Below are 16043 nucleotides of genomic sequence, written 5' to 3' on the forward strand. Positions count from 1 at the left end.
CAGCCATTGATAGACTAATCTTCATGAATTTATCTAATTCTTGTCTGAACCCAACTACGCTTTTGGTCTTCACAACATCCCGTGGCAATGAGTTCCTCAGGTTGACTGCATTGTGTGAAGAAGTAATTCCTTATGTTTTTTTAAACCTGCTGCCTCTTAATTTCATTGGGTGACCCCTAGTTCTTGTGTTATGTGAAGGGGTAAGTAACACTTCCTCTCACTTTGTCCACACCATTCACGATTTGAAAATCTCTGTGGTGACAGGTTTCAGAGTGGTAACCGTGTTAGTCTGTATCAGCAAAAACAACAAGGAGCCCTTGTGGCACTTTAGAGACTAACAAACTTATTTGGGCATAAGCTTTCGTGGGCTAAAACCCACTTCATCAGATGCATGGAGTGAAAAAAACAATAAGCAGAATATATATTATAGCACATGAAATGATGGGAGTTGCTTTACCAAGTGGGTGGTCAGTGCTAATGAGCCAATTCAATTAAGGTGGAAGGTGGTAAGGCAACTCCCATCTTTTCATGTGCTATAATATATATTCTGCTTACTGTTTTTTTTCACTCCATGCATCTGATGAAGTGGGTTTTAGCCCACGAAAGCTTATGCCCAAATAAGTTTGTTAGTCTCTAAGGTGCCACAAGGACTCCTCGTTGTTTCTGATAAATCTCTATGATATCCCCCCTTAGTTGTTTCATTTCTAACCTGAACAGTCCCAGTCTTTTTAATCTCTCCTCATATGGAAGCTGTTCCATCCCCCGAATCATTTTTGTGGACCTTCTCTGTACCTTTTCCAATTGCAATAGATCTCTTTTGAGATGGGACGACCGGAACTGCACACAGTATTCAAAATGTGGCTGTACCATTGATTTATTTAATGGCATGATGATATTCCATGTCTTATTATTTATCCCTTTTCCAATGGTTCCTAACATTCTTTTTGCTTTTTTAACTGCATCTGCACATTTAGTGGATTTTTTCAGGGAACTATCCACAATGACTCCAAGATCTTTCTGGAGTGGTAACAGCTAATTTAGACCCCATCATTTTGTATGTATTGGTGACATTGTTTTCCACTATGCATTATTTTACATTTATAAACACTGAATTTCATCTGGCATTTTGTTGCCCAGTCACCCAGTTTAGTGAGATCCTTTTTAACTCTTCACAGTCATTTTAGTTAAATCCAATCTTGAGTAATTTCATATAATCTGCAAGCTTTGACACCTCACTATTTACCCCTTTTTCCAGATCATTTATGAACATGTGAAACAGTATTGGCCCCAATACAGTAATTTGCAGATGACATCAAGATGGGAGGGGCTGCAAGGACTTTGAAGGACAGGATTAAAATTCAAAATGAACTTTGCAAATTATTGAATTTCATTGTGTTGATTTCAGATCAGTTTTCTAAAGACAAGTGCAAAGTACTACACTTTGAAAGGAAAAATCAAATGGACAGCAACAATGGGGGAAAACTGGCTAGGTGGTAGTACTGCTGAAAAGGATCTGGGGACTACAGGGATCACAAACCCAATGAGTCAACAATGTGATACAGTTGGGAAAAAGGCTAATATCATTCTGGGGTATATTTAACAGGAGTGTTGCATGTACGACACAAGAGGTAATTATCACATTCTACTTGGCACTGGTCAGGCCTCAGCTGGAGTACTGTGTCCACTTCTGGGTACCACACTTTAGGAAAGATGTGGATAAATTGGAGAGGCCAGAGAACAACAAAAATGGTAAAAGGTTTAGAAAACCTGAACTATGAGGAAAGGTTAAAAAAAAAACTTTTAGTTACGTGCTCTTTAAAATCCATCTCAGTGCTCCTAATTTCTTTCTTACATATTGCCTATTGCCTTCATTAGGGTTAACCTTCCACATTCTGGAGGACTTCTCTTTGTCTTGAATAATCTCTTGAACCTGGTATTTAGCCTTACCAGTTAACTTCTCGCCTTCCTAGTTCTTCTAAAGCCCTCATCTTTTCAATCTCTTTGTGGACAGATGTCTCGCCGAGCTTCTAATCATTCTCCTCAACTGCCTCTGAACCCTCTCTTGCTGTACCCTTTCTGAAATAGGGTGCCCAGAACGGAACACAGTATCCCAGATAAGAATATCCTGCTGATTTATATAAAAGGCATAACACTTGCAGCATACTATTCCGAACATTTTGTTTACTGATTTGAGCCCTAATGCCCACTGACACGGTCATTTTCCTGACTTCTAATTTAACTATGGGAAGCAAGCAATGTTTCTATTTGTTTATGGTTTGTACTACTATAACAGCTGGAGAATCTAATCAAGGATCCAGGATCTCATTGTGTTAGGTGCTGTACAAGCAATTAATGTCAGTTCCTGCCTGATAGATCTCATGATCTAGGTCCCACAAGACACAATGGATGGATGAAAGAGAGAAATAGGCTATGGCCACGTTAACAGGAAGATGAGCAAGGTTAGCATAGTAGGAGTAGCCCCAGCTCTTGTAGGACAAGTATTTTTCAGACGCAGCAGTAGAAATAAGTTCTAAGAAGGGATTTGAAGGAGGACAAGGAGTTTTCTCCATGTGTAAGGGCAGCATGGGAAAAAATGCAAAGGTGCAGGTTGGACAAGTGGACTAGCAAGTTCATGACTAGCACTGTTGGCATAGCAGAGTTGGGGGGCAGGGTCAATGGCAAGATAATAGAAATATTAAGTAGGATGGGACTTAATTATGAAGGGCCTTAAGAGTCAAGATGAGGCACTTGTGAAGCAATGTGTACGAGGGGTCCAAAATCCCTCTTCCACTGTGAATTTCACCTGCCATTACTTCCCAAGTCAGCTAGCTTGGCTAGATCTTTATAGAGTTTCTCGGTCTTGATACAAGTGCTGGAGTTGTACTTGTGGGACCTAATTCACACACACACTAGAGTGATGCTCTGGTTTACAGTCACTTTTGCATTGCTATAAATGGCCATGTAAGGCACAGGACATAAAAATAATAAATGGTCAGTTTTCAGAATGAAGAGAGTTAAATAGTGGTGTCCCCCAAGGGTCTGTACTGAGACCAGTGCTGTTCAACATATTCATAAATGATCTGAAAAATGGGTTAAATAACGAGGTGACAAAATTTGCATACGATATAAAATTACTCAAGATAAGTCAAAAGCTGACTGTGAAGAGTTACAAAGGGTTCTCACTAAACTGGGTGACTGGGCAACAAAATGGCAGATGAAATTCAGCGTAGATAAACGCAAAGTAATGCACATTGGAAAACATAAGCCCAACTATACATACAAAATGATGGGGTCTAAATTAGCTGTTATCATTCAAGAAAGAGATCTTGGAGTCATTTTGGATAATTCTCTGAAAACATCTGCTCAATGTGCCGAGGCAGTCAAAAATAGCTAACAATGTTAGAAACTATTAGGAAAGGGATATATAACAAGACAGAAAGTATCAGAATGCCACTATATAAATCCATAGTACGCCCACATCTTGAATACTGTGTGCAAATTTGGACTCCCCATCTCAAAAAAGATATATTGCAATTGGAAAAGGTACAGAGAAGGGCCACAAAAATTATATGGGGTATGAAAAGCTTCCATATGAAGAGAGATTAATAAGACTAGGTCTTTTCAGCTTGGAAAAGAGATGACTAAGGGGGGATATGACAGAGATCTGTAAAATCTTGACTGGTATAAAGAAAGTGAATAAGGAAATGTTATTTACTCCTTCACATAACAAAAGAACTAGGGGTCACCAAATGAAATTAATAGGGAGCAGGTTTTAAACAAACAAAAGGAAGTACCTTTTCACACAACACATAGTCAATCTGTGGAACTCTTTGCCAGACCATATTGTGAAGGCCAACACTATAACAGAGTTCAAAAAAGAATTAGATAAGTTCATGGAGGATAAGTCCATCAATGGCTCTTAGCCAGGATGGGCAGGGATGCAAAACCATATGTTCCAGAAGCTGGGAGTAGATGACAGGGGATGGATCACTTTTTGATTACCTGTTCTGTTCATTCCCTCTGGGACAGCTGGCATTAGCCACTGTCGGAAGACAGGATATTGGGCTGGATGGACCATTGGTTTGACCTAGTATAGCCATTCTTATGTAGAGCAACAGAATCAGGTCCACAGGTCTTGCATCCTTCTCCAATTAGCTCTAGAGGCCTATCTTCCCCACCCTTCAGCGTGGCCTTGTCCAAAGAAGCTGGACTGGTCGCTGCTTCTGGGGACCTCTGTACAGGAAGCAGTGTCCTTTCCACTTCTGTACGTACCCAGAGGAGGCTAGCAGGGGAAGAGGAGAAGATCAAGCATGAGCCCTCTGTTACCATCTGGTCGCTGAGGGAAGCAGTGAAGACCTTTGAACCCACTCCTTTGAAGGAGTACAGTTCATAGGTGTCCCTTAGTACCTTGGGAGGCCTTTCAGTCTAAGAGCCTTATGGGAAGTTTCCCTCTGGGCTGGGCTGGGCTGGGCCCCAGTTCTACTCCCACACATCCTCATGTAACTGGGAGTGACTCAATTAAGCCCAACGCTTTTCTCACTCATTCAGCCCATTGTGAACCACAAGATTCATTAGTCTGGAAAGCCTGCCTTAGACAGCTTCTTTTCCAAACTGAGCAACCAAAGGCAGAACTCTCTATGACAGAAAGCCGAAACTAGATACATTCAGATGAGAAATAAGGTGCATTTTTTAAATAGGGAGGGTAATGAACCATTGGAACAACTTCTAGGGACATGATATGTTCTATGTCACTTGAAGTCTTACTGGATGCCTTTCTAAAATAAATGTTCTAGTTCAACCAGGAATAATAGGCTCAATATAGGAATCACTAAGTGAAACGCTCTGGCCTGTGTTTACAGAAGGTCAGATTAGATAAATAATAATGGGCCCATCAGGCCTTAAGTCTATGAATCAGTAGCAAATACACAGGACTCAATTTTTCTCTTACCCTCATCTGACCCAGGAGTGAGGCCCCTGGAATCACTGAAGATTATATGCCAATGTAAATCTGCTCTAAGTAAAAGGAGAAGTGGGTCAGAGTCATTCCTTTCTCACTTACATTCTACTGCCTGATGTCAGCTCCCGCTGAAGTCTCAGTGCTCCAGGCTCACTCTGTTATTTTCCTGCCTAGTGCTGTGTCTCTGGTGCTTGTTGTTACGTGTTTCACTTGCACAGCTAATTCCCAGCCTGCCTCTCTCTCAGCTGAGCCCCTCCCTGACTAGACCTGCTTGTCTGCCTCAGACACTCCCAAACATTGAGGTCTTCCTGGTGCTACATGCACCAGCAGAAAGAACAGCTGTGAGGCAGCAGTGCATGGGATAATCCCCCTGGAAAAGGGGTGGTTCCATGTGATCTCTGCCTGTTTCTAGCATCAGCCCTGCATGCACAGACATACACACACAATGTTTTGGGATCAGACACCTTGCCTTTCTCAGAGCCCCAACCTTTCAGCACATGAGAGACAAGTAACATGTGGAGAGGAACCGACTTCACAAAAAACTCCTTGACTTGTTGGATCTTTGAGGTACCAATGAAATGCCCAGATCCTACTCAATAAGGAGGAGCTTCCAAATCCCAATGAGGACAGAGATATAATTCAAAAGGACCTACAGGGGTTAGAAATCTGGGCAGGGAAGCAGAGGGAGGTACAGCCTGGACACATGCAGTTAACAAATACTTAGACCTGAGTTCGCAATGGGCTGTGGCAACAAACAGACCAATGTGAGTCTGAAGCTGCATATCCAGAGGCTTCATGTGAACAGTCTCTTGCTAGGGCACTGGTGTTTTTGCACCTGAAATATCATGTTTAGTTCTGGGCACAATGACAGGCAGATACTGACAAATTGAAGGGAGTTCAGAAGAGCCACAGAAACAAGCAGGGGCCAGAAGACCTGAGTTATGGGGGCAGGTTTAAATAATTAAACCTGCCTGGTTTGACTAAGGGGGTATCTCATTGCTGTGGAAATTTAAAATGAGACCAAAGGACACTAGAAAATGTTCTGTAGTGGATACTCATGCTCTGCCTTCCCCCCAACCCCAAAGATGGGCATGATAGACTGGTAGGACTTTTCCAACTCAGGGGCTGCTAGTGCTTTCTAGTCCTCTGCTACAGAAAGAATGGATTCACTGTCCCTGTGTCAACCCATAGAGCTGGGATCTATGCTCAGCCCTCCCAGGGCCTGGTTTTAGATGCAACGACTTCTTTTACTAAAGATTTATGTCCCACCAACAAAGGCTCATCCAACCCAGGCCTCACTCTTTATGACTTCTTCTTGAAGGGGAAAGTTGTCTCAGCCACCACCTTTAGTTCCCAAACATTTCCTAGAATTCTTTGATTTGGCCATAGTGCTGCTTCCAAGGAAGCTTTGCAACAGTCCTTGTAAAGGATTCTGGAGCACATCAGAGACCCAAGATGCCTGCCTCTACACAAATGAGAAGAAATAGGACCTGTTTTCCAGGACATGGGGATGGACACCATCATAAGAAGGAACAGTTTGGGACTGGCTTGTTGCTCAGGGACACTGGTCTGGGGACACACTTGGACCTTCACAGCCCCATCAGTTGTCTCCACCATGCCCTCACAGCAATTCTTTCCTTTAATGTTTTTTCTTGTGCTTTCTGCTGACCTCTCTCTGTTTCTGCCTGCCTGCAAAATGGAGTCTGAGCTGAGGGTTAACAACTTTGCCTGGGCTACAGTGGAGGCTCTTCCAGGGGACTGGACTAGATGACCTCTCAAGGTCCCTTCCAGTCCTATGATTCTATTGAGGTATGTGCCCTCTTGTGACAGTGTTATGTTATTCACTCTTGCCTCCTCTCTGGGCATCTGACCAGCCTGTATTTGCCACTCTAAGTTAGTGCATTTGACTGGAATACAGTCCCATTCCTACCACAAAATGGTTTCACATGAGCCAGTCACCATCTGTGCTGCATGATGCAGTGAAAAAAAATGAGCAATACCTGCCTGCATCGGTCTAGAAGGAATTTCACTCTTGTTGAGGTCATGATTAGTGGGTGAGGAACTCACTTTCATGTATTAATTCACCTAATCTCTCAATTTCATTCAGTTCCCTGTATCATACCTAGTGTGCATATACACACTTCAGTCCATGAACTAGGCTAACAAGCTCTAACATCCACATTAGTAATGTATTGAGTACAGTTGGACACAAGATAGACCCCAGGAAGACAGTGATTGGGGATCCTTCTCAATGCCTGATTGACCCTACTGGACCCCTTTTCAATGCTACCTTCCCATTCTGTTCAGGAGGGACTCATGGCATATTCCCTCCTTGGGGGTGGAAGGCGAGCCAGACGGCTGGAACATCTAGGTAATTCTGAGACCAGTGTAAGGCAAGGAGAAAAGTAGCAAAGTCGTCACATGTTCTAAGCTTCCCTTTGAAGTAGTTACTGAGACAATGAGTCATCCCTGCCTATCTCAAAGTAAAAAATCTGCTGCGAGGGTGAGGGATAGATAAATCCATCCTGCACAAAGTCACTTGGACAAAGCCTGATGTTTAGAACTGGTTATTTTCTGCACATGAAAACAGAGTGGAAACTAAGGTAGATAGAGTGTGGAAGAGTCTGTGCAGAAAGTTATACATGGAGCAGGCAGCGCCAAGCAAAGGGGTTGAAGTGACAAAGTCAGACCCTCACACTGGATTTGTACATAGCAGGGAGCCACAGGAGGGATGTCTCGTAACAGAGAGGGTGGGAAAGCAACAAGAGAAGGTGTAATTTGGGGAGGGGAGATTATGGCAAATCAGCAAACCTGATTACAAGGTCCCCTCTGTGGGTTGTCCTGGGCCTCTGTTTTCATTACAAGCTGGGTTGGGTCATATGAGTTTACTAATAAAACTCCCCATCCTTAATGGGACTGTGCAAAACTTGCCAAATGGAACTTTACTAAAAGTTCAAAATATCTATTTGGGCTAGAAACGTGCCAGGGACAGCTGCAGGATATTTTTGGTTTAGAATGTTTTGAGCACATGAAAATAGGAGCTCAGAATGCAGGTGTCTCCTGAGCCAGGACTCTCCCCTGGTGCAGTCATACCAGACTATGGAGCATGATACTATCACCTGCCTACTTTGACAAGTTATCCTCCTTCAGCCACAAAATGAGGTTAATGTTGCCTTCTTATAATACCATCACAGTATTCCACCTCTGACAGGGCATGACAGTCCCTCCAGAGCCCAAGACAGAAGATGATACGCTATCTTGGGCCCATGGCTGGATGGGTAAAGGTGTGTTTAACACCCCCCCCCCATAGCCCCGGTTAAAGTGTGATACAGCTTTTCTGCCCAGTGGGTTCTTTGCTTCTTACCACACTCTATGCATACATAGAATCATAGAACCATAAGGTTAGAAGGGAGTGCAAGGGGGCATCCAGTCTAACCCCCTGCCAAGATGCAGGATGTGTTGGGTCTAAACCATCCAAGACAGTTGGCTATCCAGCCTCCTTTTGAAAATCTCCAGTGAAGGAGCTTCCACAACCTCCTGAGACGTCTGTTCCATTGTCCTACTGTCTGTATTCCATCTGAAACTGAGTGCAACCTTTATAAACAAGGTGTCTCCAACCAAATGAGGGGGAAAGGAGTCCAGGAGAGCTGGCTGTATTGTAAAGTATCCTTATTGAGGTTACAGGAACAAACCATCCCGATGTGTAGAAAGAATAGTAAATATGACAGGCGACCAGCTTGCCTTAACAGTGAAATCCTTACTGATCTTAAACACAAAAGAGAAGCTTACAAGCAGTGGAAGATTGGACAAATGCCCAGGGAAGAGTATAAAAATATTGCTCAGGCATGCAGGAGTGAAATCAGGAAGGCCACATCACACTTGGAGTTGCAGCTAGCAAGAGATGTTAAGAGTAACAAGAAGGGTTTCTTCAGGTATGTTAGCAACAAGAAGAAAGTCAAGGAAAGTGAGGGCCCCTTACTGAATGAGGGCGGCAACCTAGTGATAGAGGATATGGAAAAAGCTGATGTACTCAATGCTTTTTTTGCCTCTGTCTTCACAAACAAGGTCAGCTCCCAGACTGCTGCACTGGGCAGCACAGCCTGGGGAGGAGGTGACCAGCCCTCTGTGGAGGAAGAAGTGGTTCGGGACTATTTAGAAAAGCTGGACGAGCACATGTCCACGGGGCCGGATGCACTGCAACTGAGAGTGCTAAAGGAGTTGGCGGATGTGATTGCAGAGCCATTGCCCATTATCTTTGAAAACTCATTGCGATCAAGGGAGGTCCCGGATGACTAGAGACTAGGGACCGAATGGCTCGGCAGCAGTTCTGCGGAAAAGGACCTAGGGGTGACAGTGGACGAGAAGCTGGATATGAGTCAGCAGTGTGCCCTTGTTGCCAAGAAGGCCAATGGCATTTTGGGATGTATAAGTAGGGGCATAGCGAGCAGATCGAGGGACGTGATCGTTCCCCTCTATTCGACACTGGTGAGGCCTCATCTGGAGTACTGTGTCCAGTTTTGGGCCCCACACTACAGGAAGGATGTGGATAAATTGGAAAGAGTACAACGAAGGGCAACGAAAATGATTAGGGGTCTAGAGCACATGACTTATGAGGAGAGGCTGGGGGAGCTGGGATTGTTTAGTCTGCAGAAGAGAAGAATGAGGGGGGATTTGATAGCTGCTTTCAACTACCTGAAAGGGGGTTTCAAAGAGGATGGCTCTAGACTGTTCTCAATGGTAGCAGATGACAGAACGAGGAGTAATGGTCTCAAGTTGCAATGGGGGAGGTTTAGATTGGATATTAGGAAAAACTTTTTCACTAAGAGGGTGGTGAAACACTGGAATGCGTTACCTAGGGAGGTGGTAGAATCTCCTTCCTTAGAGGTTTTTAAGGTCAGGCTTGACAAAGCCCTGGCTGGGATGATTTAACTGGGACTTGGTCCTGCTTTGAGCAGGGGGTTGGACTAGATGACCTTCTGGGGTCCCTTCCAACCCTGATATTCTATGATTCTATGATTCTATGACTGGAAAAAGGTTAATGTAGTGCCCATCTTTAAAAAAGGGAAGGAGGAGGATCCAGGGAACTACAGGCCAGTCACCCTCCCGTCAGTCCCTGGAAAAATCATGGAGCATTTCCTCAAGGAATCAATTTTGAAGCACTTAGAGGAGAGGAAAATGATCAGGAACAGTCAGCAGGGATTCACCAAAGGCAAGTCATGCCTGACTAACCTAATTTCTGTCTATGATGAGATAATGGACCAGTTTTGTTCAATATCTTCATTAATGATCTGGAGGATGGCATGGATTGCACCCTCAGCAAATTTGCAGATGACACTAAACTGGGAGGAGAGGTAGATATGCTGGAGGGTAGGGATAGGATACAGAGGGACCTAGACAAATGAGAGGATTGGGCCAAAAGAAATCTGATCAGGTTCAACAAGGACAAGTGCAGAGTCCTGCATTTAGGACGGAAGAATCCCATGCACTGCTACAGACTAGGGACCGAAGGGCTAGGCAGCAGTTCTGCAGAAAAGGACCTGGGAATTACAGTGGACGAGAAGCTGGATGTGAGTCAACAGTGTGCCCTTGTTGCCAAGAAGGCCAATGGCATTTTGGGATGTATAAGTAGGGGCATTGCCAGCAGATCGAGGGACGTGATTGTTCCCCTCTATTCGACATTGGTGAGGACTCATCTGGAGTATTGTGTCCAGTTTTGGGCCCCTCACGACAAGAAGGATGTGAAAAAATTGGAAAACGTCCAGTGGAGGGCAACAAAAATGATTAGAGGACTGGAACACATGACTTATGAGGAGAGGCTGAGGGAACTGGGATTGTTTAGTCTGCAGAAGAGAAGAATGAGGGGGGATTTGATAGCTGCTTTCAACTACCTGAAAGGGGGTTCCAAAGAGGATGGATCTAGACTGTTCTCAGTGGTGGCAGATGACGGAACAAGGAGCAATGGTCTCAAATTGCAGTGGGGGAGGTCTAGGTTGGATATTAGGAAACACTATTTCACTAGGAGGGTGGTGAAGCACTGGACTTGGTTACCTAGGGAGGTTGTGGAATCTCCATCCTTAGGGGTTTTTAAGGCCTGGCTTGACAAAGCCCTGGTTGGGATGATTTAGTTGGGGATTGGTCCTGCTTTGGGCAGGGGATTGGACTAGATGACCTCCTGAGGTCCCTTCCAACCCTGATATTCTATGATTCTATGAAATCAAGTCACCATAGACCAGGGGTGGGCAAGCTTTTTGGCCTAAGAGCCACATCTGGGTATGAAAATTGTTTGGCAGGCCATGAGTGCTCACAGGATTGGGGGTTGGGGTGCGGAGGGGGTGAGGGCTACAAATGGGGGGCGTGGGCTCTCGGATGGGGCCAGAAATTAGGAGTTCAGGGTGAAGGAGGGGGCTCTGGGATGGGGCAGGGGGTGTGTTGGGGGGAGCAGGCTCTGGCTGGGGGTGCGGGCTCTGGGGTGGGGCTGGGGATAAGGTGTTGGGTTTGCAGGAGGGTGCTCCAGGCTGGGACCGAGCAGTTCAGAGGGTGGGAGGGGGATCAGAGCAGGGGGTTGGGGTGTAGGAGGGGGTCAGTGGTGCAGGCTCCAGATGGCGCTTACCTCAAGCAGCTCCCGGAAGCACCAGCATGTCCCCTCTGACTCCTATGCAGATGCACAGCAAGGCAGCTCTGCGTGCTCCCCCATCTGCAGGCACTGCCCCTGCAGTTCCCATTGGTTATGGTTCCTGGCCAATGGGAGCTGCAGAGGCAGCGCTTGGGGCAGGGGCAGCATGAAGCCCCTAGCTGCCCCTACATGTAGGAGCTGGAGGGAGGACATGCTGCTGCTTCCAGAAGCTGCGCAGAGTCATGGCACGTGCAGAGCGGGGCAAGCCCCCAACCCCACTCCTTGGCTGGAACTCGAGGGCTGGATTAAAATGACTGAAGGGCCGGATGTGGCCCCTGGGCCATAGTTTGCCCACCCCTGCCAAAGAGACCATTCTTCCTTCAAGTCCCCATTTCCAGGATTGCCCCAGCAATACAGAGAATCCCAGTCTGAAGCCAGCCCAGTGCTGAATTGCATTTCATTCACCAGAACCATTTCTGAGTGCCTGGGAGATGAGGCCTTCCCAGTGCTTGACTCGTGCCAGGGCTGAGCCCCAGCACCTCTAAACTTGGCAGTTCATAGCCCTGGCACCTCTGGGCTTGCTGCATCAGTTATGAATGTAAAAAAATTGCTTGAGCCCAGGCCACTCTTTCATTACAAATTAAGCACTGGGTCTTCCCCTTTCTCTGCACAGGTTTCAGAGTAGCAGCAGGGTTAGTCTGTATCTGCAAAAGGAACAGGAGTACTTGTGGCACCTTAGAGACTAACAAATTTATTAGAGCATAAGCTTTTGTGGGCTACAGCTCACTTCATCAGATGCATAGAATGGAACATATAGTAAGATTGTATACACACACACACACACACACACACACACAATAGAACTTGTATAGTAACTTCCACCTTCTCTCTGTGTGTGTGTGTGTATATATATATATATATATATATATATATACACACATACATATCTTATTATATGTTCCATTCAGTGCATCCGATGAAGTGGGCTGTAGCCCACAAAAGCTTATCCTCTAATAAATTCGTTAGTCTCTAAGGTGCCACAAGTACTCCTGTTCTCTCTACACACATAGTCAAGTTCTGTCATAGGAAAGATAAGGGTTTCCATCTGCAGAGGAAAGCAAGGGAAAGTGCATGTACGTGTTTCTCTGCATGTGTGTGTATGTGTGCATATGGAGGGAGGCCAGGGCAGGCAAAGAAGCAGAGGGTAGCAGCAACTGTTTCTTTGTCCCTGCCCACCTTACCTCCTCCCCTTTCCAGTCGTGTAACCCAGTTAGTCTTTTTCATCTTAATGTTCTGAGCAGAACCTCCCCGTGCAGCATTTCCCGTCAAATTACACAGATATTCTGCAGGTGCCCCTCTGAGGGGCGAGTCACATGCATGCAGCTTCCATTGGGTTGTGGATCCCCTCCCAGGTGCAATCAGAAAAGTTACTTTCCTTGGGGCATTCAGAAGACTGGACAGAGACCTGAAAAAAGCTGCAAGGAAGAATCCTACCCCAGGGGTTGGGGAGCAGATGAGAACAGCTTCCCTCCGCAACGCCCTCCCCGCCATCTAGTCTTTAGAGGGACCCTCTTTCCCCCAACAATCATTTTTGATTAGTCTCTGTTGCGATCCCCTTTTCTTCCCAGCCAGTCTGCTAGGATCTTCCCCTGCTGAGATTGCCTCCGCTCCTGGGCTCCCCCGTCCCCACCGATTAGTACTTCATAAACTGTGGGAGAATGGCTGTTAGCCGCCGCCTGAGGCAACGCACCCCACTGCGAACTGGGAGAGTCCCTGGTTCCCAAGCTCCCCCTCACCTGCAGCCTTTGGCTTGCTCACTCCAGGGCCAGAGCGCCAGTGAGTCCCCTGAGACCCTCAGACTAAGCAATTTAGGAAGCCTAAACTTTTCCTACCTTCCCAGGTGAGCCAGTGCAGGTGGTGGGTCTCGCTCTGGCCTCTGCCTCTCCCCCTGACGTGCCTGAAGCCTGATTCACCTCAGACAGGCCAGAGTGAAGCTCCACCCAGGGCAGAGGGTGAGTAAGCGAGCGAGCAAGGCACAAACTCTGGAGAGTTATTCCCCGGGATTGCAGGAGAGTGAGAGATAAGGGCAGCGCATTCCTGAGCTACAGGCTCTCTGCCTCTCCCTTCCTGTCTTCCCTGCAGCCTGTCGCTCAGGTCTCCTCCTGCAGGAAGGGAGAAAACAACTCCCAGGGATTCTGAAATTCAACACTTCACAGAGTGAAAAAGTGATTTAGATATGCCCTGACTGAGCCTTGCACAGCTCCATTCGGGAGTGTTCACAGTCCTTTCCCTCAGCAGATGACCAACGGTGAGGTCTGACCAGGCCCAGTGTCCCCCACAGTGTGACAGGGTAGCTTGTATTTAGCAGCAGCTGGCCACTCATTCGAGTTACAGAGTAGCAGCCGTGTTAGTCTGTATTCGCAAAAAGAAAAGGAGTACTTGTGGCACCTTAGAGACTAACAAATTTGTTAGTCTCTAAGGTGCCACAAGTACTCCTTTTCTTCATTCGAGTTAGTTTCAAAGATGATTTCTAGCTTTTTGGTCTTCACTAGCATAGGCTCATGTTGGCAAAGTTGCAACAAAAACGTTCAAGCCCTGAGGGGCCTATACTCACTTTGACACCTCTTAAACCCACAGACCTCCAAGTGATGGGTGAGTAGACTAGGATACAATAACTGTGACATCAAGCCCACACAGTAAGGGCCATAAATACCCACCTAGATTCCACTTAGAGAGCTAAAATGCTGCCATTATCTGCACCCAGCACAGCTGCCAGGACCCAGTGCAGCTGTCATTGTGGGCTGGCAAACCCCTTTGCAATGGAGAGACCTGGAAATTTGCCACACTGAGAAACTGCATCTACCTGGAGGTTATTGGTTTACAAATTGGCACTCAGAATGTGAGCTGTTTGGGGGATGAACCTATGTCTCACTACCTACCTGAGCAGTGCACAACACAATTCAAGTGGTGGGAGCCTTCAGCATGACAGTAGTGCTACTAATAATCATTCCCACAGGGGTTACCCCACACCCAAACTGTGTGCATACCCCCAACCTCCCCAATCAGAGCCAGGGAATGACAAAAAGGCTGAGAAGAAAAATGCAGCATGCTCCAGAGTAGAGGGTTTAAGGTGAGGGAGCTGGCTTCTGCCTAAGTAAAAGGAAGTGGCTGGGCAAAAGATTCCAGTCCAGATCACAAAGGGTTAACAAAGTGAAATTTTCCTCTGTTGAGGGTGGGGCAGCTGCCTGTTATTTTGTCTTTCATGTTCTACCTTATTAAGCTTGGCAACAGCTGTGACTGGTTGTGCAAAGGGTGGTGCCCAGGACTGCAGCAGAGGGAGTGGCTCAGGAGGCAGCTCCAATAAGGGAAGCTGTGAGCTGACTCACCTTGGTAACCCAATTCCTGACAAACACAGGGAAGTCTCTCTGATGCGGGGGAGGCTTGCAGTGTTTTCTCTGACAAATGGACACAAGGGACTATAGTCCACACATCGTACCCCACACACACCCCTCGCCTTGACAGAGACCTGTCATGTGAATAAAATCTCATTGAACTGGACTAAAAATTGCATAGAGACAGATAGGACAGGACAAGACCCTAGCTATAGTAAGTGGGAGAAAAAATCTAGGACAGTGCTTAGGGTAAGATTCACAAGGGGACTTGGCTCCCTGCCATCCAGTGGAATTTCCAACTCTGAGTTAGGTGCCTTATACAATGCTTGGGGAAAGTTAGGAGCCTATTATTGTAGTGCCTAGGAGCCCCAGTCATGGACCAGGACCCCATTGTGCTAGGTGCTGTACAAACACAGAACAAAAAGACAGTCCATGCCTCAGAGAGTTTGCAATGTAAGTAAAAGACAAGGGGAAACAGATGGATGTGGGAGAACAAGGAGACAATATCAGTCAGCATGAGAGGTGGTGGCCTAAGAATAGGATTCCCAAAAGCCAGCATGCTGAGTAGGGAACTGTCTAAGCTAGCCAGTAGGAAATGCCAAGGAGAATGGTGTGACCTAAGGCAGTGGTTTTCAAACTGCGAGTTGCAACCTGGTACTGGGTCACGACAGCTCTTGTCAGCACAGCCAACTGGGCCATTAAAAGTCCCATTGGCGGTGCTGCCCGGGTAAGGCAGGCTAGTCCATACCTGTTCTGAAGCTGTGGCCAGCAGCAAGTCCAGCTCCTAGGTGGGAGGGAGACACGGGGCTCTGTGCGCTACCCCCACCCCAAGCACTGGTTCTGCACTACTATTGGCCGGTTCCCAGCCAATGGGAGCTGTGGGGGCTGCGCCTGTGGACGAGAGCCACGCAGAGCTGCTTGAGTGCCTCCGCCTAGGAGCCAGACCTGCTGCTGGCCACTTCCAGGGCACAGCGCAGTCCGCGGTGCCAGGACAGGCAGAAAGCCTGCCTCAGCACCCCTGCTGCGCCGTTGACCGGGAGCCGCCTGAGGTAAGCCTGTCCCCCAACCCCGTGCCCCAACC

At 46.7% G+C, this 16043-nt stretch overlaps 1 protein-coding gene and 1 long non-coding RNA gene across 2 annotated transcripts in view; one reads left to right on the forward strand and one right to left on the reverse strand.

The window, feature by feature from the left end:
- Nucleotides 1-13721, reverse strand: part of FAM83H (family with sequence similarity 83 member H) — a 55748-nt gene extending 42027 nt beyond the window's left edge. The window contains exon 1 of the mRNA XM_038391166.2: nucleotides 13463-13721. The gene's annotated coding sequence lies outside the window, so the exon portion shown is untranslated. The remainder of the gene's footprint in view (nucleotides 1-13462) is intronic.
- Nucleotides 4903-15794, forward strand: LOC122458562. Its single transcript, XR_006278607.1, has 3 exons — nucleotides 4903-4914; nucleotides 5028-5029; nucleotides 15585-15794. It is a non-coding gene; the product is annotated as an uncharacterized LOC122458562 (long non-coding RNA).
- Nucleotides 15795-16043: the final 249 nt, after the last annotated feature.

This window comes from Dermochelys coriacea, chromosome 2 (assembly GCF_009764565.3).
Source record: "Dermochelys coriacea isolate rDerCor1 chromosome 2, rDerCor1.pri.v4, whole genome shotgun sequence".
Classification (NCBI taxonomy): domain Eukaryota; kingdom Metazoa; phylum Chordata; order Testudines; family Dermochelyidae; genus Dermochelys; species Dermochelys coriacea.